Genomic DNA, 23,940 nt, shown 5'->3' with positions numbered 1-23,940 from the left:
TAATATTTATTCCTAAATTCTTTAGATTAGTTAAAATGTATAAACACATTGAAATATATTAAGTAGAGACTAGCTTTGAATCAACTATGCACGCATATTCCGTTACAATATTCTATACAGCAGATCATAAAAAAATATACCTTTAAAATGAACTTTACTCACATTGAATCACATTAAAATACCACAATAAAATACCAGACTATGGACCTCTAACTTCACAGTGTTTACATAAGCAATATACCAAGATACTTCACACAAATCTTACTGGGTCTAGATAGATTTAAGATAACTTTCAGACAAGTATAATTAAGCAACTTTGCCCACAAATGATTCTATATAACTTCAATTAAAAACACCAGAAATTATATATATTATTAATGCAAACAGCCAATTTATATGCTAATACGTCTGACCTGAATTAACCTCTTATTTAGCTACAATAAGGCAAATTCTAAATATATATATATATATATATATATATATATATATATATATACATATATATATATATATATATATATATATATATATATTTAGCAATAACTGCAATTAATTTATGATATTAAAATACAAAATTATTTCTAAACATTAATATGTAATACCAGTATACTTACTATAATCTAACTAAAGCTTTAGAATATCTTTGATTTAAAATATTAAATATACAGTTGCTTATACTTTACCAGATCACCAGTTTGACAATTCAGTTAATATCCAAATATGTCTATCGTCATATGTTTTAGGAGAATTATGCACATTTAATCTTGATAGTCTCTCATCCACAAAGAGTGTACCAACGTATTTGTCTTACAGAAAACTGTGTTCGCACACATCCATTTTGGGCAGGAAACCCATATATGGGTATACACATATGAGGGTTCCATAATGCTAATATTTACTTTGAAGTGGCCCATTGGTCTTATCTATACAAAGGTCTAAATATTTTGTTCTTTCCTGTGTAACCAAGAAGAAGGGGGGTTGGTCTGCTATGGCTACAGCCCAGATTATTCATGTCAGAGGAGACAGCTGATCTGAAATACCAAATTTTATTTGATACATATGTAGTTTATTTAATGCTATTTACAGATACCCTGACAATCCTATATATATATATCTATACCTATATAATATAATAATCTATATTTTACCAAGAAAACATCATATTATATATATATATATATATATATATATATATATATATATATATATATATACTGCATATATATGTATTTATGAATAAATAGAACATATTCTGCTATGTGAAGAACATTAGAATGTGAAATATTTATAATTTCATGTCGGTTTAGCGCACATGAGAATATGCAATCGAGTTTACTTGCGAGTAGTTTTTTTTCCACTTTTTTTTGTTCCATTGACTTCTATGGAAAAATAAGTAAACGTTCACATGCTATTTTAACTTCGGCTCCTAGCGGAGTTAGCATGTGAGCAGGAGTGTCAAATAACACTTCACTTGTAATCTGGCGCTTAGGATAGTATACATTCAGTTTATCATCTCCACCCCCTAAATGGTAAAAAGATAAAAGGAATAACAACATGATATTTTAGGAATAAGAAAAAAAGAACTCTTCTTGGATCCTATAATATCTTGCGTTTAGTAAGATTAAAAAAAGTGGTGTGAGATATATATTAACTTTAAAGGGACATGCCACCCACATTTTTTTTTATGATTTAGAAAGAGAATGCAATTTTAAACATCTTTCTAATTTACTTATATTATCTCATTTGTTTTATTCTCTTGATATTATTTGATGAAAAGCATATCTAGGTTGCTGCACATAGAAGCATTGTGTGATTGGCTCAACATGTGCATTGCTTTTTCTTCAACTAAGGATATTTAAAAAATTAAGCAAAATAAATAATGGAAGTAAATTGTAATGTTTAAATTTCTATTCTCTATCTGAATCATGAAGAAAGATTTTGGGTTTAGTGGCCCTTTAATGAATTAATGCTGAAAAAAAACTTGATTCAGTAATAAAACATCAAAATTAGGTGATTACTAAAAAAACTGCTAGCACTCAAATAAATACATACATAAAAACAACAAAAGTGCAAATATGTAAGGATATGTTAAGGAAATGGGATATCCAACTCTAACTTATCTTTAAATGTTTGAAAATCTTCCTTATCTTTATATATTGCAGTTTTTACATTTAGGTTTACATGCAAGCTATAAAATAGATCCAGGAATTTAAATATGGCTTGTGATTGTAGAGTCTCTGATACTATCTTCTTGCTCATTTATTCAAATTGTTTAGTTTCTCTAGTTTCTTATTTTCCTCTAATTTAATTAAATTTTTAAGCTCCTTCACCTCTTCATCCATTTTAGCCCTTGATTTTTTTAGGGACGGTACTCTGAAGCCAATTTCATTCATATCTTTTTAGTCTCAGCTATTTTTCTAAGCCCTTCAAGACCGCCATTTATCTGAATGTATTTGACAGTTTTTTTGCAGCTAGAGCTTATTAGTTCATGTGTGCCATATAGATAACATTGTGCTCACGCCCATGGAGTTACTTATGAGAGGGCACTGATTGGCTAAAATGCATGTCTGTCAAAAGAACTGAGATAAGGGGCCAGTCTGCAGAGACTTAGATACACGGTAGTCACAGAGGAAAAAAGTGCATTAATATAACCATGTTGGTTATGCTAAACTGGGGAAGGGGTAATAAAGGGATTAGCTATTTTTTAAAACAAAAATTCTAGCGTAGACTGTACCTTTAACAATTTATTGAAATTGGCTAATTGAATATATATCTCTTTTATCTGATTTCTCTTAATGTATTAGTGATAGAATTACTTAACCCTTTCTTTCTTTCATTTCAAAAGGGTGAAAAACTCGTTTAATTCAACATTTAGTGGTTTTAGTAGACTTTTACATTTTATTCACTTTTTTTAGGCCATAATTATTCAGAATGCCCAGGAACTATTCTCCTCCTTTTCTCTTTTACCAGTGAAGGATTAAATATTTCACATTTTTATTGTTATAAAAGCCTTTCTGGTATATGTTTTATATCTCAAGAAATGAAATCACATTAAAATCTAAATAAATGCTAGATAGGAAGATGAAGAAAAGATTAGTCTGAGAATAACATGTAGATAAAGTTTTGTTACCTGTTTAAATGTTGACAAAATAAGTTCTAGGGGTAGATTTATCAAGCAGCGTATGATGCTTTCTATGCCCATCATTTCAGGCTCACCTGAAATGGAAGTTAAGAAGCAGCAGACTGAAATCATTACGATTGGATACGATCGGATGATTGACACGCCCTGCTAGCGGCCGCCGGTGAGCAGTGGGGTGGCATTGCACAAGCATTTCACTAGAAATGCTTGTGCAATGATAAATGCCAACAGTGTATGCTGTCGGCATTTGGCGAGGTCGAGCGGACATGATTCGCTATCATTGATAAATCTACCCCTATGTGTCTATGAAATAATGTGAGCTGTTGTAACTTAGGTTACTTTCAATGCTGTGGCCAATTAGGGACAGTTATAAATATGTCACTAGAGTGTGCAGCCAATGGCTTTGTGGAATATAACAGTGTTCTGCATTTCCATTTCTAACAGGAACTGAAATGCTCACAAATTCAGAATGGAATTACAGGGAAAGAGGACAAAATAAATAATAAAAGTATTTTGCAGAGTTTTTATATATATATATATATATATATATATGATTTATCTTTTTATATTACCATCTCACAATGTTTAATAGAAACAAAGATATTGACGGCAGATAAGAGCCATAGGCCCAGCAAGTTTGCCCGATATTACCTAAAAGTATAAACTTATCTAGTTAGTAGGATAGCCTTATGCATGTCCCAGGCATTTTTAAAGTCCCCCACAGTGTTTGTCGCTACTACCTTTTGAGGAAGTTTATTCCATAAATCAATCACTCTTTCTGTAAAGAAGTGCTTCCTCAAATTACTATTGAATCTACTACCCTTCAGCTTGAGATCATGACCCCTTGTTCTTGAATTTTCCATTTTATGTAAAATACCCACAGCCTCAGTTTTACTAAGCCCTTTAATGTACTTGAAAGTTCTATCATATAACCTCTTTCCCTTCTCTCCTCTAAGCTATACATATTTAGGGCATTGAGCCTCTGCCGGTAAGTTTTATTTTTTAGACCAGGTACCATTTTGGTAGCCCTCCTTTGCACAGATTCAAGTTTGTTAATATCCTTCTGAAGATATGGCCTCCAGAACTGCACACAATACTCAAGATGAGGCCTAACTAATGATCTATAAAGTTGCATAAGAACCTTACTATTTCTGCTGCAAATACCTCTACCAATAGATCCAAGCATTCTTCTAGCCTTACTCGCTGCATTACTACATTGTTTACTAAGTTTTAAATCATCTAAAATAATAATTCCCAAGTCCTGTTCCTCATCTGTAACAGTCAGTAAAGTGTCATTGAGTCTGTAATTAACATTTGGATTTGTATTCCCTAAATGCATTATTTTACACTTTGCTGTGATAAACTTTAGATCTCAGTTATTTGTCCAATCCTCCAATCGTTGTATATCACTTCTCATTTTGTCTACCTGCCCCCCCTGGAACATCCACTCAGTTACAAATTTTTGTATCATCTTCAAACAGACATACTTTCCCCTATAGCCCTTTGCTGATATATGTTAAACAAAACAGGCCCCAGAACTGACCCTGATGAACAACACTAGTAACAGCCCCCTCTGCTGAATGTACTACATTTACTAAGACACTTTTGGTTAGATTACGAGTCTTGCGTTAGGCTTAAAAAGCAGCGCTGGCCGGTCTCAACGCTGCTTTTTAACGCCCGCAAATCCACTTACGTCAATCGCGTATCCTATTTTTTCAATGGGACTTGTATTACGAGTCTGCGGTAGACCCTCTCCTGTCAAGACTGGTACCACATTTAACCCCTTAACAACCAACGACGTATGGGGTACGTCCTGCAAAAAAATGCAGTTAATGACCAAGGACATACCCTGTACGTCGTTGGTCTTTGAAAGCAGTGGAAGCGATCCTGATCACTTCCAACTGCTTTCATGTTATAGCAGTGATGCCTCGATATTGAGGCATCCTGCTATAACATTTTTTAGCCGTCCGATGCATCGGCCATTGATGGCCATGTTCGTTGGTGGGTGGGAGCTTACCAAGGGAGGCGGGTGGGCGGCCATCGGTGGGAAGGGGGGCGGGATTGAGTGTGGGCGAGTGTGGGCGGCCATCGGTGGGAAGGGGGGCGGGATCGAGTGTGGGTGCGCGCGTGAACTGGAGCGGGTGCGCACGCGTGCACGGGAGCGGGCGGGCGGGAACCCTACACTATGGAACAATGATGGTACTCGGTGGGAGTGAGGGTGGGCATCTCAAAACAATGTTTAGCGATCTGGCAGGGGTTGGGGGGTTGAGGGAGGGCAGCTACACTACAGAAAATAGTATTTATTTTTAAAAAAAATAAAAAAAACCATATTTGATTTCAAACTGGGCACTGGCAGACAGCTGCCAGTACCCAATATGGTGCAATAAGGCAGAGAGAGGGGGGTTAGAGAGCTGTTTGGGGGGGATCAGGGAGGTTGGGGGCTAAGGGAGGATACTACAGAACAGAATTATTATTTAAAAAAAAAAAAAAAAAAACTCTTAATTTTAGTACTGGCAGACTTACTGCCAGTACTTAAGATGGCGGGGACAAGTGTGGGGTGGGGGAGGGAAGAGAGCTGTTTGGGAGGGATCTGGGGGTGTGATGTGTCATGTGGGAGGTTGATACCTACACTAAAGCTAAAATTAACCCTGCAAGCTCCCTAAAAGCTCCCTAATTAACCCCTTCACTGCTGGGCATTATACACGTATGGTGCGCAGCGGCATTTAGCTGCCTTCTAATTACCAAAAAGCAAAGCCAAAGCCATATATGTCTGCTATTTCTGAACAAAGGGGATCCCAGAGAAGCTTTTACAACCATTTATGCCATAATTGCACAAGCTGTTTGTAAATAATTTTAGTGAGAAACCTAAAATTGGGAAAATTTTACGTTTTATTTTTATTTGTTCGCATTTGGCAGTGAAATGGTAGCATGAAATATACCAAAATGGGCCTAGATCAATACTTTGGGTTGTCTACTACACTACACTAAAGCTAAAATTAAAACTACAAGCTCCCTACATGCTCCCTAATTAACCCCTTCACTGCTGGGCATAATACACGTGTGGTGCGCAGCGGCATTTAGCGGCCTTCTAAATACCAAAAAGCGATGCCAAAGCCATATATGTCTGCTATTTTTGAACAAAGGGGATCCCAGAGAAACATTTACAACCATGTATGCCATAATTGCACAAGTTGTTTGTAAATAATTTCAATGAGAAACCTAAAGTTTGTGAAAACATTTGTGAAAAAGTGAACATTCTTTTTTATTTGATCGCATTTTGTAGTGAAATGGTGGCATGAAATATACCAAAATGGGCCTAGATCAATACTTTGGGATGTCTTCTAAAAAATATATATATACATGTCAAGGGATATTCAGGGATTCCAGACAGATATCAGTGTCCCAATGTAACTAGCGCTAATTTTGAAAAAAAGTGGTTTGGAAATAGCAAAGTGCTACTTGTATTTATTGCCCTATAACTTGCAAAAAAAGCAAAGAACATGTAAACATTGGGTATTTCTAAACTCAGGACAAAATTTAGAAACTATTTAGCATGGGTGTTTTTTAGTGGTTGTAGATGTGTAACAGATTTTGGGGGTCAAAGTTAGAAAAACTGCGTTTTTTTCCATTTTTTCCTCATATTTTATAAAAATTTTTATAGTAAATTATAAGATATGATGAAAATAATGGTATCTTTAGAAAGCCCATTTAATGGCGAGAAAAACGGTATATAATATGCGTGGGTACAGTAAATGAGTATGAGGAAAATTACAGTTAAACACAAACACCGCAGAAATGTAAAAATAGCCTTGGTCCCAAACGGACAGAAAATGGAAAAGTGCTGTGGTCATTAAGGGGTTAAAATTCAGTAGTTAAGAGTTTTACACTACAACGCCGTAGCATAAAACTCTTAACTAAAGTGCTAAAAATACACTAACACCCATAAACTACCTATTAACCCCTAAACCGAGGCCCCACCCCACATCGCAAACACTTAAAAAAAAATAATTAACCCCTAATCTGCCGAACCGGACATTGCCGCCACTATAATAAATATATTAACCCCCTAAACCGCCGCACTCCTGCCTCGCAAACACTAGTTAAATTTTATTAACCTCTAATCTGCCGTCCCTAACATCGCCGGCACCTACCTACATTTATTAACCCCTAATCTGCCGCCACTATATTAAAATTATTAACCCCTAAATCTAAGTCTACCCCTAACCCCCCGTAACTTAAATATAATTGAAATAAATATAAATAAAATAACTATCATTAACTAAATTATTCCTATTTAAAACTAAATACTTTCCTATAAAATAAACCCTAAGCTAGCTACAATATAACTAATAGTTACATTGTAGCTATCTTAGGGTTTATTTTTATTTTACAGGCAAGTTTGTATTTATTTTAACTAGGTAGAATAGTTATTAAATAGTTATTAACTATTTAATAACTACCTAGCTAAAATAAAGACAAAAGTACCTGTAAAATAAAACCTAACCTAAGTTACAATTACACCTAACACTACCACTATAATTAAATTCATTCCCTAAATTAAATAAAATTATCTAAAGTACAAAAACAAACACTAAATTACAGAAAATAATAAAAAAAATTACAAGATTTTTAAACTAATTACACCTAATCTAATCCCCCTAACAAAATAAAAAAGCCCCCTCAAAATAAAAAAAGCCCTACCCTACACTAAATTACAAATAGCCCTTAAAAGGGCCTTTTGCGGAGCATTGCCCCAAAGTAATCAGCTCTTTTACCTGTAAAAAAAATTACATATCCCCCCCAACATTAAAACCCACCACCCACACAACCAATTCTTCTCTAAACCCACCCAATCCCCCCTTAAAAAATCTAACACTAACCCCCTGAAGATTACCCTACCGGGAGATGTCTTCACCCAACCGGGCAGAAGTGGTCCTCCAGACGGGCAGAAGTCTTTATCCAAGCCGGGCAGAAGTGGTCCTCCAAACGGGCAGAAGTCTTCATCCAGACGGCATCTTCTATCTTCATCCATCCGGCGCGGAGCGGCTCCATCTTCAAGACATCCGACACGGAGAATACTCTTCATCCAGAGTCTTCTTACTGAATAAAGGTACCTTTAAGTGACGTCATCCAAGATGGCGTCACTTCAATTCGATTGGCTGATAGAATTCTATCAGCCAATCGGAATTAAGGTAGAAAAAATCCTATTGGCTGATGCAATCAGCCAAAAGGATTGAGCTTGCATTCTATTGGCTGATTGGAATAGCTAATAGAATGCTGATTGCATCAGCCAATAGGATTTTTCCTACCTTAATTCCGATTGGCTGATAGAATTCTATCAGCCAATCGGAATTGAAGGGACGCCATCTTGGATGACGTCATTTAAAGGAACCTTCATTCTACAGTCGCCGTCGATGGAAGAGGATGCTCCGCGTCGGATGTCTTCAAGATGGAGCCGCTCCTCGTGGGATGGAAGAAGATAGACAATGCCGCTTGGATGAAGACTTCTGCCCGGCTGGAGGACCTCTTCTGCCCGGATTCAATGAAGACTTCTGCCCGGATCGGATGAAGATGGCTCAAGGTAGGGTGATCTTCAAGGGGGTAGTGTTAGGTTTTATTAAGGAGGGATTGGGTGGGTTTTAGAGTAAGGTTGGGTGTGTGGGTGGTGGGTTTTAATGTTGGGGGGGTATTGTATTTTTTTTTTACAGGTAAAAGAGCTTTGGGGCAATGCCCTGCAAAAAGCCCTTGTAAGTGCTATTTATAATTTAGTATAGGGTAGGGAATTGTATTATTTTGGGGGGCTTTTTTATTTTATTAGGGGGCTTAGATTAGGTGTAATTAGTTTAAACTTCTTGTAATTTTTTTTATTTTCTGTAATTTAGTGTTTGTTTTTTTTTGTACTTTAGTTTATTTTATTTTATTGTATTTAATTTTAGGTAATTGTGGTTAATTAATTTAATTTATTTAATGATAGTGTAGTGTTAGGTGTAATAGTAACTTAGGTTAGGTTTTATTTTACAGGTATATTTGTACTTATTTTAGCTATGAAGTTATTAAATAGTTAATAACTATTTAATAACTATTGTACCTAGTTAAAATAAATACAAAGTTGCCTGTAAAATAAAAATAAATCCTAAAATAGCTACAATGTAATTATTAATTATATTGTAGCTATCTTAGGGTTTATTTTATAGGTAAGTATTTAGTTTTAATTAGGAATAATTTAGTTAATAATAGTAAATTTATTTAGATTTATTTAAATAATATTTAAGTTAGGGGTGTGTGAGGGTTAGACTTAGGCTTAGGGGTTAATAAATTTATTATAGTGGCGGCGACGTTGACTGCGGCAGATTAGGGGTTAATACATTTAATAGGCTATGTGGGCTATGGCGGTTTAGGGGTTAATACTTGAATAGGTTAATTGCGTTGTGGGCTATGGCGGTTTAGGGGTTAATAATTGAGTTATTACTTGCGGTGTGGGTTTGATGGCAGATATAGGGGTTAATAGGCATATTGCGTTGTGGGGGGTTGTCGGTCTAGGGGTTAATACATTTATTATTAGTAGTGAGAGGGAGGGATTGCGGATATAGGGGTTTTACGTGTCAGGGGGCTTATTTTTGGGGGGCGTGTTAGACTTTTACGGGAGATTTGTTATTTTCTTTACTTTTCTTAGGCACCGGCAGTTTCTAAAGTGCCATAAGTCACTAGCTAAAGTGCCATAAGTCTGATAAACTTATTTCTGGACATCGCTAGTTTATCAGACTTATGGCACTTTATGAACTGCCGGCAGGGTATATGTAATACCCCAATGTGTGAGGTGAAATTACTGGCGGCATGGGTTCCCGCGCTTGCGCCGAAACCTGTGCCGTATATTTGATCGCGCCCCTAATATTTTGATTTATTTATCTCTTTTTTTTTTGGTTTAGTATAGGATCTCCTCCTACACAAGCAGCTGATCCTGCATTAACACCGGAGATTGCAGGTTGCAGCAGCGTCCCGCAAGAAGTTGGTAGGTATTTTTGGCTATATTGTCCCTCAAGAGGGTACTATTTATTTTTCCTCTATAATTTTTATTTTTAGAAGAGAATGAGAATGACCACAATATTGAAAGAGAGGAAACATTGCTACTTTTTGAAGGTAATTATTCACTACTAATTGTTATATAGATTACCTAAATAAATTTGTATGTATACTTTACATCTAATATACAGAAAAAAATAAGCTAGCGTTTTTGTGTGGATATCAAATAAAAACATAATTAAATGGACATTAAACCCAAATTTTTTCTTCCGTGATTCAGATAGAGCATGAAATTATAAGCAACTTTCTAATTTACTATTATTATCAAATTATCTTCATTCTCTTGCTATCTTTAATTTTAAAAGCAGGGATGTAAATCTTAGCATCCAGCCCACTTTAAGTTCAGCACCATTGATAGTGCTTGCTTATTGGATGCTTACATTTACCCACCAATAAGCAAGCATAACCCAGGTTCTCAACCAAAAATGGGTCAACTCCTATGCATCACATTCGTGCTTTTTAAATAAAGATAGCAAGAGAAAGAAGAAAAATTGATAATAGGAATAAATCAGAAAGTTGCTTAAAATTTCAGGGTCGATCTGAATCATGAAATAAAAAAAATTGGTTTAGTGTCCCTTTTAAGAGCTCTCATTACATGCCAGATAATCTTATGTCAATAATTTATGTTTCAAAAAGTACTAAACTATTTTGTCTTATTAACCAATAAATATTTAAATTTAATTTTTTAGGCATATTATACCCTGAAGATGCTGAAACGTGTGTATACTGTCCCTTTAAACACTCGTCAATCTTAAAGTTCATTGTCATTGTTTCAGTGAAATATGATTGTCCTAGATAATAGGTGGCATTGTCAAAATTATATTATTTTTTATCTTTATTATAGATTATTCTGAAAATGTGGAATATGTACTTAATTTAGAACCAGTTCAGGATACATCTCCAGTCCATTCCACAGATACAAATATAGATGTACCCGAAGATGTCCCCAATGACGTTCAATATTTTTATCAATTTGGTTAATATTCTTCAAGTAGCCACTAATTTCCAAAATGAACAAAGGGCCTTTTTTCAAGAGATGCATAACCTGCAAAGGGAACGCCTTGAAATTAACTGGCAAAGCTTAGTTGCACGTCTTGAGACTAATAGGTTGCTGGAATCATTAGTTAATATTTTTCAATCAAGAAAAGATAATCATTAATTTATTTATTTTTAAAGTTGATGTTATAATTAGACGGTTAATGTTATAATTTTTGTTAATAGTTATAACAGATCATATTTTCAATAAAAAAGATAAATATCATTTTCAATGTATTTATCATGTCTTACTAGTATCCAATAATTTCATAATCTTTAAATCTTTAAATGTTTCAATACATATCAGACACTTACATATATTCAAATATAATCATTTTAATAGATATAAAAAAAAATGCAAATGTACCTCAAACATAGAAACCAAATTGTTTTTAAATGATTTGTTTAATACATTTGCTCTGTCATTAGTCTTCTAAAAAATTCTAAAAGACTCCTTGTAATTGTGTGCATCATTAGTTCCAATCTATCAAATTGAGCAATTATTGTTTCTCGAGATATCAGTCCAAGATCTTCTTCAACTACCTCTGTTAAAGTTAACAAATATATAAAAACAGTTAGTACTATTTTACATTCATTTTTTTTAATTTGTATACATTAACGTTTTGAATAGATATTAATGGGAAACTGAACCCAAATTTTTTCTTACATGATTCAGGTAGAACATGCAATTTTAAACAACTTTCTAATTTACTTCTATTATACATTTTTATTTTTTCTCTTGCTATCTTTATTGGAAAAAGAAGGCATCTAAGCTAAGACAACAGACAATTTTTGTATCAGAACTCTGGACAGCACATGTTTATTGGTGCTGTCCAATCAGCAAGGACAACACAGGTTGTGAACCAAAAAAGGGCCGCCTTCTAAAATGTCATTCTTGATTTTCAATTCAAGATAGAAAAGAAAATGAAGAAATAATGATAATAGCATTAAATTAGAAAGTTGCTTAAAATTACATGCTCTATCAGAATCAGGGATTTAAAAAATTGTGTTTAATTTTTCATTTAAAGGGACAGTCAAGTCCAAAAAAACCTTTCATGTTTCAAATAGGGCATGTAATTTTAATTAACTTTCCAATTTACTTTTATCACCAATTTAGCTTTGTTCTCTTGGTATTCTTAGTTGAAAGCTAAACCTAGGAGGTTCATATGCTTATTTCTTAGACCTTGAAGGCCGCCTCTAATCTAAATGCATTTTGATAGTTTTTCACAACTAGAGGGCATTAGTTCACGTGTTTCATATTGATAACATTGAGCTCATGCACGTGAATTTACCACTGAGACAGCTCTGATTGGCTAAAATGCAAGTCTGTCAAAAGAACTGAAATAAGGGGGCAGTCTGCTGAGGCTTAGATACAAGGTAATTACAGAGGTAAAATGTGTATAATTATAACTGTGTTGGTTATGCAAAACTGGGGAATTGGTAATTAAGCGATTATCTATCTTTTAAAACAACAAAAATTCTGGTGTTGACTGTCCCTCTAAGTACGCGGTTATATTGAACAGTTTGCAGAAAATTCCTAGAAAGGAGAGATCGTAAAAAAAAAAAAAAAAGACAAGGGCACAATCAAAACTGAATAATACAGAATAAAAACAAAAATTGAAAATTTGTACTTACGTGTAACAATTTTTCTGGTTGCACGTGAATCTTTGGATTCAACATCATCTATGAAAAAAACCAACCCAGCAATAAACGAATTAACATATTTAAAGAAAGATGCATAATGAAAATTTAAAAAAATATATAAAAAACAAAAAAACAAACGTTCAAAAACCACAGAATTAGATTCAGAAGAATGTTCAACCATAGTTTTGGGTCTTTTCATTGGAAGACTAAACTCCGGCTTTTGATTATCAATTTCTCCAGCTGCTTTTAAAATAAATATATATATAAATATATTTGAATTTCGATTAAAATGTATAGTACATTAACTTGATATTCTATTTTGATGTGTTGAATTCTTACAACACTTGAGGACGTTAGTACATGTGTAGTATTCATATAAAATTTAGGTTAAACACTGTTGGTTACATATGAGTAATCAATAGCAAAGTGGATAAAATGTCTGACAAAATTAACCATACCTTCTTGATTTTCTTCTAAAGTATTTTCGATCTCAACCATTCTCTTATTTCTGATTTCTACTATTGGCGTCGGTGGTGATCCTGATGTTTGGTCACTTTGCACCTCCATATCCTTAAAAGATTTTGCATACCAGTTTTCTAATTTTTCTCTCCTGTCTGAGCAAAGAAAAAAACAATCAAAACAAATAAAAATAGATAAGAAAAATAAGAGTTCATTATTAAATATCCTTTATTGGTGCATAATAATATCCGTTCCAGGATACCTTCTTGGGGCACAACAAGATAATAGTGTCATGTGGCATGAACGCTATTGCGTAATTGCGCACTATAGAATTGAAGTTTATTTTTCAAGAACAATAATGTTTATCAATATTTTGTCAACTAAGTGGCCACAGTGTTTTTCGGATCCTTTATTGGGGCATAATAACAGGCATTCCAGGATACCTTCTTGGGGCACAACAAGATAAAATTGTGATGTGGCATGAACGCTATTGCGTAATTGCGCAGTATAGAACTGTAGTTTGGTTTTAGAGAAGAATATTGTTTATTAATATTTTGTCAACTAAGTGGCGACAGTGTTTTTCGGATCCTTTATAGGGGCATAAAAACAGGCGTTCCAGGATACCTTCTTGGGGCACAACAAGATAAAAGTGTCATGTGCTATGAACGCTATAGCGTTATTGTGTAGTAAATAATTGTAGTTTAGTTTTCGAGAACAATAATGTTTATCAATATTTTGTCAACTAAGTGGCAACAGTGTGTTTCAGATCCTTTCTTGGGGCATAATATAAACATTTCTTGTTAGGGTAAACTAAAATACAATTGGGAATAAATATAAAGTGTGTTGTGTAATAGAATGGAACATGTACCTTGCTTCATATACATTTTTTTTAGGTGCACAGAAAATAAATAATAGTAATAAGATACTTTCATGCCCGAAGAAATCTTATTATAGAGCTTTTTAAATCTTTTTCTCTTCTGCTTAAATCTGAAAATCTTTTCAGGCAGTCGCGCTGACTCCTTCTTAAACCAGACACTCTTCGGACCCCATTTCTGACAAGATCACATTTCTTTGGTCTTGCATGACTCCGTAGACACCACCAATTTTTTGGGGGAAATATTTCCTCATGAATGCTGTTATTATAATCAAGTCTCCAAAAGTGAATTTTGGCTTCCTGGTTAAAGGCATTTTCTACTCTGATCCAAAAATAGGAATATATGCGTTTTTATTGGCACATGTTTTTTTTTTCTTTGTTTTTCTTCTCAATAATTTAGACATTTAACATACTGTTAAAAATTTGTGTATTCTTTGAATATATTTTTGCATCATTGTTATTACTATTAAAGATGCTTATGGATTGTCATAACAATTTTTCATAGAGGGATTTTTTTAGTTCAATTAAATATGTATATAAAAAAAATGTCTTTGTGTAGGACACAACACTAAAGAGAAAAGGATTACTCTTCTCCTCCACAATAAAATCATGATCTTCTCCTCCACTGTATATGCAAAAAAATTTTTTTTTTATTCTTAAAGACATATCATAGTAGATTTTAATGTGTAATGATTTGCAGCCACCAATATACTTCTTCAAATAGTTTATCAAGAGAATGATGCAAATTTGATAATAAAAGTAAATAGCATTCGTGTACAAAATTATATTTTATATCAAAATAATGAATGCAAAAAAGAGGGTTTAAAGGACAGTCTTTTCAAAATTAAACTTTCATGATACATATAGGGAATCAAATTTGAATCTACTATGCAATTAACTTTTTACATACAATTTGCTTGGTTCCCTGGGCATTATTTTAAAAATCTAAAAATCGGTGACCTAAAAATTATTTCTGTTTATTTTTAAAACAGTCTCAAAGCTTAGAGCATGTTTAATTTTTTTAGTTACACACTACTAATCCATTTATATTGTATAGCTAATAATATGCTCACTACGGTGGAGTTATAATAGAGTCTGCACTGATTGGATAAACTACTTGTCTGTCTAAAGCCCTGATATAATCAGAGTGTTAATAAGTATCTAAATTAAAGGGATAGTGTATCTGATAATAATTTCTCATGATTTCAATAGAGCCATCGATTGTAAGTAATTATCATCTTTCTATACTATCATAATTAAAAAAAAGATATTTTAGTAGGTTTATTTAATAAGTATTGGAGGGGACAGTCAGTTTTTTTTAGGAGATGTGTAACAATTGCTGATTGAATCTCTAATTGTTGACACCAATCTTCTTAACAATACATGTGCCATCTAATTGAGAATTGGAGTAAATTAGAAAATTACTTAAAATGACATGCTCTATCTTATTCTTGAAAGGTTATTTTTGACTAGACTATCCGTTGAACTTAAATATTTTGGTTATATAACACTATTAATCATTTAAAAAAATTTGGAGATTAAAGTGGAACACCAATTAATTTACTAGTATAATATCCTTTAAAAATGTACCCATGATGCATTTGTTAAAAAAATATCAACAAAAAATATAGAAATATATATTGAACCAATTTATTTAATGAGAATAACTATTACAAAAACGATGAAATCAATATTGCTTAAACTGGATTCCATCTTATTTATTCTGTTGACACCGCGTTTGATTCCTTTAAGAAAGAAAAAAAAAAATTAAAATGGCAATGCACAGACTAATTAAAAAATGTATTGTTTTTGACAAAGATAAAATATACTAACATGAGAAATATAGAGCAGCAAGGTTATTCCGAACTTCAACACCCCCAGCAGTGGAATCTCTTGAAGCCTCAAGATCTTCATTATCATCATTCTCACTGTGGACAGTGACATCCCCGTCTCCATCTTGCAGTGCTATGTTGTGCAAAATGCAGCACGCCAAAATTATATCCAATACCTTGCAAGGATCATATTATAGAACTCCACCTGATCTATCTAGACAACGAAATCTAGTTTTTAATAGCTTGAAGGTCCTTTCAATAGATGAGCGAGTGCTCTGATGAACATCATTATATTTTTACTGACCATCATTTCTTGGATTGGTAAATGGCGTCATGAGCCAATGACGACAAGGATATCCACTGTCTCCTAAAAAAAAAAAATGTTAATTCATTTGAAAACGTGTCCAATAAAAGGAAAAAAAGAAAAGAAAATTAAATGTGAAATTCACTATCAAAGAAAGGAATAAGAAACAAACGGCTATAATTTAGAGTTTTGCGGCCAAAGGGGTGCATTAGCTACGCGTGTTTTTTTTCCCCCGCACCTTTTAAATAACGCTGGTATTTAGAGTTCTCTGAAGGGCTGCGTTAGGCTCCAAAAAGGGAGCGTAGAGCATAATTTACCGCCACTTCAACTCTCAATACCAGCGTTGCTTACGGTAACGGTAAGCTGGCAAAACGTGCTCGTGCACGATTCCCCCATAGGAAACAATGGGGCAGTTTGAGCTGAAAAAAAAAACCTAACACCTGCAAAAAAGCAGCGTTCAGCTCCTAACGCAGCCCCATTGTTTCCTATGGGGAAACACTCTCTAAGTCTGCACCTAACACCCTAACATGTACCCCGAGTCTAAACACCCCTAACCTTACACTTACTAACCCCTAATCTGCCGCCCCCACTATCGCTGACACCTGCATTTTATTATTAACCCCTAATCTGCTGCTCCGTACACCGCCGCAACCTACATTATCCCTATGAACCCCTAATCTGCAACCCCAATGTCGCTGCTACCTTACCTAAACTTATTAACCCCTAATATTCCGACCGGACCTCGCCGCCACTATAATAAATGTTTTAACCCCTAAACCGCCTCACTCCCGCCTCGCAAACCCTATAATAAATTTTATTAACCCCTAATCTGCCCTCACTAACATCGCCGACACCTAACTTCAAGTATTTACCCCTAATCTGCCGATTGGACCTCACCGCTACTATAATAAATGTATTAGCCCCTAAAGCTAAGTCTAACCCTAACCCTAACACCCCCCTAAGTTAAATATAATTTAAATCTAACAAAATAAATTATTTATTATTAAATAAATTAATCCTATTTAAAGCTAAATACTTACCTGTAAAATAAACCCTAATATAGCTACAATATAACGATTAATTATATTGTAGCTATTTTAGAATTTATATTTATTTTACAGGCAACTTTGTATTTATTTTAACTAGGTACAATAGCTATTAAATAGTTATTAACTATTTAATAGCTACCTAGTTAAAATAATTACAAAATTACCTGTAAAATAAATCCTAACCTAAGTTACAATTAAACCTAACACTACACTATCAATAAATTAATTAAATATACTACCTACAATTACCTACAATTAAATCAACTAAACTAAATTACAAAAAAAAAACACTAAATTACAAAAAATAAAAAAAATTACAAGAATTTTAAACTAATTACACCTACTCTAAGCCCCCTAAAAAAATAACAAAGCCCTACCCTAATCTAAAATAAAAAGTTAACAGCTCTATTACCTTACCAGCCCTTAAAAGGTCCTTTTGTGGGGCATGCCCCAAAGAAATCAGCTCTTTTGCCTGAAAAAAAACATACAATACCCCCCCAACATTACAACCCACCACCCATATACCCCTAATCTAACCCAAACCCCCCTTAAAAAAACCTAACACTAAGCCCCTGAAGATCTCCCTACCTTGTATTCACCCAGCCGGGTATCACCGATCTGTCCAGAAGAGGGTCCGAAGTCTTCATCCAATCCGGCAAGAAGAGGTCCTCCAGAGGGTCCGAAGTCTTCATCCTATCCGGCAAGAAGAGGTCATCCAGAGGGTCCAAAGTCTTCATCCAGGCGGCATCTTCTATCTTCCGGAGCGGAGCAGGTCCATCTTGAAGCAGCCGACGCAGAGCCATCCTTCCACACCGACGGACTAACGACGAATGAAGGTTCCTTTAAATGACGTCATCCAAGATGGCGTCCCTCGAATTCCGATTGGCTGATAGGATTCTATCAGCCAATCGGAATTAAGGTAGGAAAAATCTGATTGGCTGATTGAATCAGCCAATCAGATTTAAGTTCAATCCGATTGGGTGATTGGATCAGCCAATCAGCCAATCGGAATTAAGGTAGGAAAAATTTGATTGGCTGATTGAATCAGCCAATCAGATTCAAGTTCAATCCGATTGGCTGATTGGATCAGCCAATCAGATTGAGCTCACATTCTATTGGCTGTTCCGATCAGCCAATAGAATGCAAGCTCAATCTGATTGTCTGTTATTAGAGTGGCGGCAATGTGGGGGGGGCCTCAGTTTAGGGGTACATAGGTAGTTTATGGGTGTTAGTGTACTTTATAGCACAGTAGTTAAGAGCTTTATAAACCGGCATTAGCCCATAAAGCTCTTAACTCCTGACTTTTTTCTGCGGCTGGAGTTTTGTTGTTAGAGTTCTAACGCTCACTTCAGCCAAGACTCTAAATACCAGCGTTAGGAAGATCCCATTGAAAAGATAGGCTACGCAATTGGCATAAGGGGATCTGCGGTATGGAAAAGTCGCGGCTGGAAAGTGAGCGTTAGACCCTTTCCTGACTGACTGTAAATACCAGCGGGCGGTAAAAACCAGCATTAGGAGCCCTTAACGCTGGTTTTGACGGCTACCGCAGAACTCTAAATCTAGGTGAAAAGTACCTAACAGCCATCTATCAGCCATTTCTGCAGACTCAAACATACAGTAAAGTGCCGACTGCTGAAGTATATAATAATCATGGCATGACCCAGGAAAATTTGATCGGCCACTCATTATTGTAAGCTTGTTTCATGATTCAAGACATTTCTTTGACTTAAAGTATTCAGTGAATGAATAAATGTGAGTTTGTAGCTACTGGATACAGGAGTACTCTGCTCACTATTGATTTGGTTAATGAGCAAGTGCCTGAAATGTAACAGTGATACTGAATTGGAAAGAAACTAAGTTTCACTTTGAAAACTACTCTGACAATGTCAAGTCAGAGTTAGTTACCTTTAGTTCAAGAAGTAAGGTTACTATAATGATATATATAGTTATCAAGTGATAGATGAATTATCTTTGGAAACGCAGTAACGGTATAAAGTAGTTAAATATATACAGATTGGATTGCCAGATATATGTTGATTAATGCAATATTGGATGTTACAAGGTATTATGTGAAAGGTTTGACAAGGCAGTTTGTACAAAGTACTTGCGGTTAGACCACAGGGCATGCAGCGGTGTATGAAGTTATGTTGATGCACAGACAGCGTCTGTGAGAGACTGAATAGCGTGCAGGTGAGATGACTTGAGCTGGAAATGCACAGACAGCGTCTGTGTGAGACTGAACAACGTGCAGGTGAAATGACTTGAGCTGGAGATGCACATACAGTGTCTGTCTAAAATGGTGACAAACTCCAGACTGCTGGTAACAATAAGTAATAGAAAGTAGATTGTACACAGACAGCGTCTGTTATTTATGAAACTTCAATAGATTCAAAAGTAACAAAGTTCTGTAGGCAAGAACATCTCTCTGGATAGAGAGTACTGCTATGCACAAGGTATACTCAATAATCAAGCAATCTGGTTTAGCAGGAAGTGGGAATTTAAAGGGAAAGAGGAGAATGGGAGGTATTTAGGATTTAAAGGTACAGGTATGTTACATATCCCCCTCCTCAAGGAATCCGCACAGAGGATTCGGCACATGGTTTGTTAGGGAACCTCTTATGGAAGTTAGCTAATAATGGTGGAGCATGAATATCTTAAACTGGTACACAAGAATTCTCAGGAGGATAGTGTCGCCATTTAACCAAGTACTCCAATTGATGACGTCGAAGTCTAGAGTCAAGAATTTGTTCAGCTTCATATTCCAAATGATCTCCACACTGAATTGGAGGTTCAGGTGCAGGAGTTCTTCGTGGGTCACCCTGATGAAAGTAAGGTTTTAAAAGAGAGACATGGAAACTTGAATGAATTTTATGAGTCAGGCAAAGTCAAAATAACAGCTGATGGATTGATGATCTTTTCGATAAGAAAGGGACCAATTAATTGATTAGCCAATTTCTTTGAGGGTATTCCCATATGCAAATGTTTAGTTGAGAGCCAAACCAAATCTCCAACTTTATATGCGGGGGCTGGTCTATGTCTTTTGTCATAGTAAGTCTTTTGTTTAGCTTTAGCGTCAGAGAGATGTAATTTCAAGAGATTAAGGGAACTTTTGATTTTTGAAGCATATGCCTAGATTACGAGTTTTGCGTTAGAGGCTGTGCGGTGCTAACAAGCAGTTTATGCTTATTCTCAATTCCCCATATTGTCAAATTATGAAACTTCAATAGATTCAAAAGTAACAAAGTTCTGTAGGCAAGAACATCTCTCTGGATAGAGAGCACTGCTAAGCACAAGGTATACCCAATAATCAAGCAGTTTGGTTTAGCAGGAAGTGGGAATTTAAAGGGAAAGAGGATAATGGGAGGTATTTAGGATTTAAAGGTACAGGTATGTTACAGCTTGGCATTACAAACCATTTGAACATTTAATTAATGGTTATGTTTGTGATTCCTAAATTGTTCTTCTTTGTGTTGCGGAGGTCTTAATTGGATGTGGGTGCAATCAATAGCCCCTAAGACATTGGACATACCAGCAACTTTAAAAAAATTACTTTTCAAGCTTTGCCAACCTTCAGCATTATTGGGAAAATTAATAAATGATTTTAAATGCTTCAAAATAGCTTTGAGCATATGTGTGAGATACCTGGAAAAAGAAGGTTGACTGAGGCCCACAACAATACTGCTGACAGATTGAAAAAACCCAGTAGCCAGGATATGGATGACAGACAATAATTGTATCATGCCTGGAAGAGCATGTGTCCTTCCTGTATTTGGGTCGATATCAGCTTCAACAAGATGATATAAATTAATTAAGGACTGCCTATTCAGTCTGAATCTTCTTTTTACTTCATGGTCGGATAGAGCTTCCAAACCAACTCGTAACCGAAAAATTCTTGGAACCCTTCTTTTTATTTCTTGTTCCGCAACTAGATCATGCTCTGCGACCTGTTGTGGGCGATTTCTGTTTCGAGAAACAGCAAAAACAGCAAGGAAAAGTAAATTTTCCATTTCAACCGGGAACAACAAAAATCAACTACTTGCGCTTTTCCACTAACTAGCAACCTACAAATTGGTGAATGTAGAAACAGTGAATATGACATGCGACAATTTTGATAAATACATGATAATTTTGAATAAAAAAGGGCATGTATGAAATGTGTATAGGTTTAATACAAGAATTAGGCATTTCCAGACAACTGATTCGCATATTCTAAAAACTTGCGAATGAACAGAAGTCACTTTGTTCGCATATATGAGAAGTTGTGACTTTTCTGGCGCATCAACTTTGATAAATATGGAGATATCAATTGTAACGTTGCTTTTGGTGAAAAATATGAGAATTTTAATATTCAGAGCTTGATAAATCTTGCCCTTAGTCCAATAGACACAGTAAGCACATGCCGTCAAAAAGGGGGGGGGCACAATATCTCCACTACTTCTCTACATCTCCCCATAGTTCACCTTATTCTGAGGACCACTTAGGGCAAAATTTATCAAGCACCGAAAAAATGCGCCTAAAAAGTCACGATTATTTCCGTTATAGTTCGCAATGTCTGAAGTAAAAAATGTTGCCAGTATTTATCAAAATTCTAGAGACATTTTTGGGGCAAAACTTTTTTGCGATGTCAAGCGAATGGCTGATCCTATTTTTCTTGCGAAAATGTCATTTTCACTTTATTTATCAATCTGAATTTTAGGTTTATTGTTTTAATCAAGTGATCATTTGTAAGAATGTTATTTCTTATATATTAAAGTTATTTTTATTTTGCCCCTTCTTTGGCTCTCTTTCATTGAGGAAGGTTGCCCGTTTTTTGGAGTTTATCTTCATTCTTTTTAATACAATTATTTCAATTGCACTTAAATTATTTTACTTTTTTATAAATTTGTGTATACCTTTTTGTTATTTAATTATTAATATTATTAAGGTTCTGCGCCTTGTTGTGGGCAATTTCTAACCCTAGATACAGCAAGAAAAATACATATTTCCATTTTCCCTCCAGACAAACAACAATATCGCTCTTTATTTTTCACTCCTCGCAACCTACAAATTGGTGAAATTAAAAACAGTGAATATTGCATGCACCACTTTTCATAAATATATGAGAACTGCGAATATATACAGGCATTTTAAAATGCCAATAGAGATTAATACAAAAGTTAGGCATTTCCAGACAACTTATTCGCATATATTTAAGATTTGCGAATGGTCATGAGTCAATTTGTTCGTACATATGAAAAGTTGCAACTTTATTGGCGCATAACCTTTCATAAAAATGGTGATATCATTTGTGAGGGTTTTTTTGACGACAAATGTGAGAATTTTCTTATTCTCACTTTGATAAATCTTGCCCTAAGTCTGTCCGTGGTGAGTGAGTTTTATAATACTCCCAGGGGACCTACTTCTCACAATGGAAGGCTGCTGTATCAAAAAAGGGAACTTACTATCCCATTCCTTTGAAATAATAAACAATATCAACACTTTTGTACACCAAAAGCCCTAGTTTTCTTTTTGCCATTATTTACTGAAATAAACATGCCAAAAAATAGAATTCTTTGCAATAAAATTTTGATGGATTGGAATAGCAGCCATTATCATTACAGAATATGTGTAGCTGTAGTGTTTTACTTTCACTTTGCTCTTGTTTGCTTCAATAAAGACTTGCAAAAAACCTCCCTCCAAAAAGCCTGGTTTGTTTTTTTTACAACTTTTAATACAATAATTTTCTGTTGTATATGTAACTTGAGTGGCCTTAAATGGACACTCAAGTCAAAATAAACTTTTATGATTCAGATAGTGCATGCAGTTTTAAGACACTTTCCAATTTATTTCTATTATCAATTTTTTAATATCTTTTTATACCTTTTTATATACACACTTTCTAGGGAACAAGATCCTACTGAGCATGTGCACAAGCTCACAGGGTATATGTATACTAGTGTGTGATTGGCTGAAGTCTGTCACATGGTACAAGGGGCCAGAAAAAGGGAGGGGGAAAAAATTGTCAGAAATTAGCTACTGCTTATTTGAAATTCAGAGTAGGTGTTATTGCATTGTCTTTTTTTATTATGCAATTGTTAATCACACAATTATGTTGCATTTAGTGGTCCTTTAATTCAAAAGGGAACTCTCTGTTTTCTGTAAAACATTTGGTATTTAGGTGCAATAACTGAAAATAAACACCATCTTCGCTTCACACTGGAAAAGTTCCAATGGGATTTCAGCAGCACTTCATTCATGGTAAGCACTGAAAAAGGTTAAATATTTATTTCCAAGCTGTAACACTTTCAGTAGATCACATTTGCTTTTACTGGATGACATATATTGTAATTCATGTTTATTCTAAAATAATTTACTGTATAAAAACACGTTTTGTCTGCTAAGAAAATATTGTTTGTTAACATCCTGGCAGAAAAATTATTAAAAACAACATCTGAATCTATTTATTGCTTTGTTTTGATAATGTATTTGTAACATTTCATCTAGCTTTATAGTTTAACTTATTATTTATTAAAGGGATAGTAAAG

General features: G+C 34.6%; 2 long non-coding RNA genes across 2 annotated transcripts; one reads left to right on the top strand and one right to left on the bottom strand.

The window, feature by feature from the left end:
* Nucleotides 1-10,109: 10,109 nt before the first annotated feature.
* Nucleotides 10,110-23,627, top strand: LOC128655504 (uncharacterized). Its single transcript, XR_008401830.1, has 3 exons — nt 10,110-10,148; nt 10,220-10,276; nt 23,574-23,627. It is a non-coding gene; the product is annotated as an uncharacterized LOC128655504 (long non-coding RNA).
* On the bottom strand, nt 11,575-12,939 carry LOC128655503 (uncharacterized). The gene is made up of 2 exons (XR_008401829.1): nt 12,890-12,939; nt 11,575-11,799 (listed from the first exon to the last, which is right to left on the bottom strand). It is a non-coding gene; the product is annotated as an uncharacterized LOC128655503 (long non-coding RNA).
* Nucleotides 23,628-23,940: the final 313 nt, after the last annotated feature.

The sequence above is a fragment of the Bombina bombina genome, chromosome 4, assembly GCF_027579735.1.
Source record: "Bombina bombina isolate aBomBom1 chromosome 4, aBomBom1.pri, whole genome shotgun sequence".
NCBI classification, from domain to species: Eukaryota; Metazoa; Chordata; class Amphibia; order Anura; family Bombinatoridae; genus Bombina; species Bombina bombina.
The sequence above is the reverse complement of the archived record's forward strand: the minus strand, read 5'-3'. Positions and strand labels throughout refer to the sequence as shown.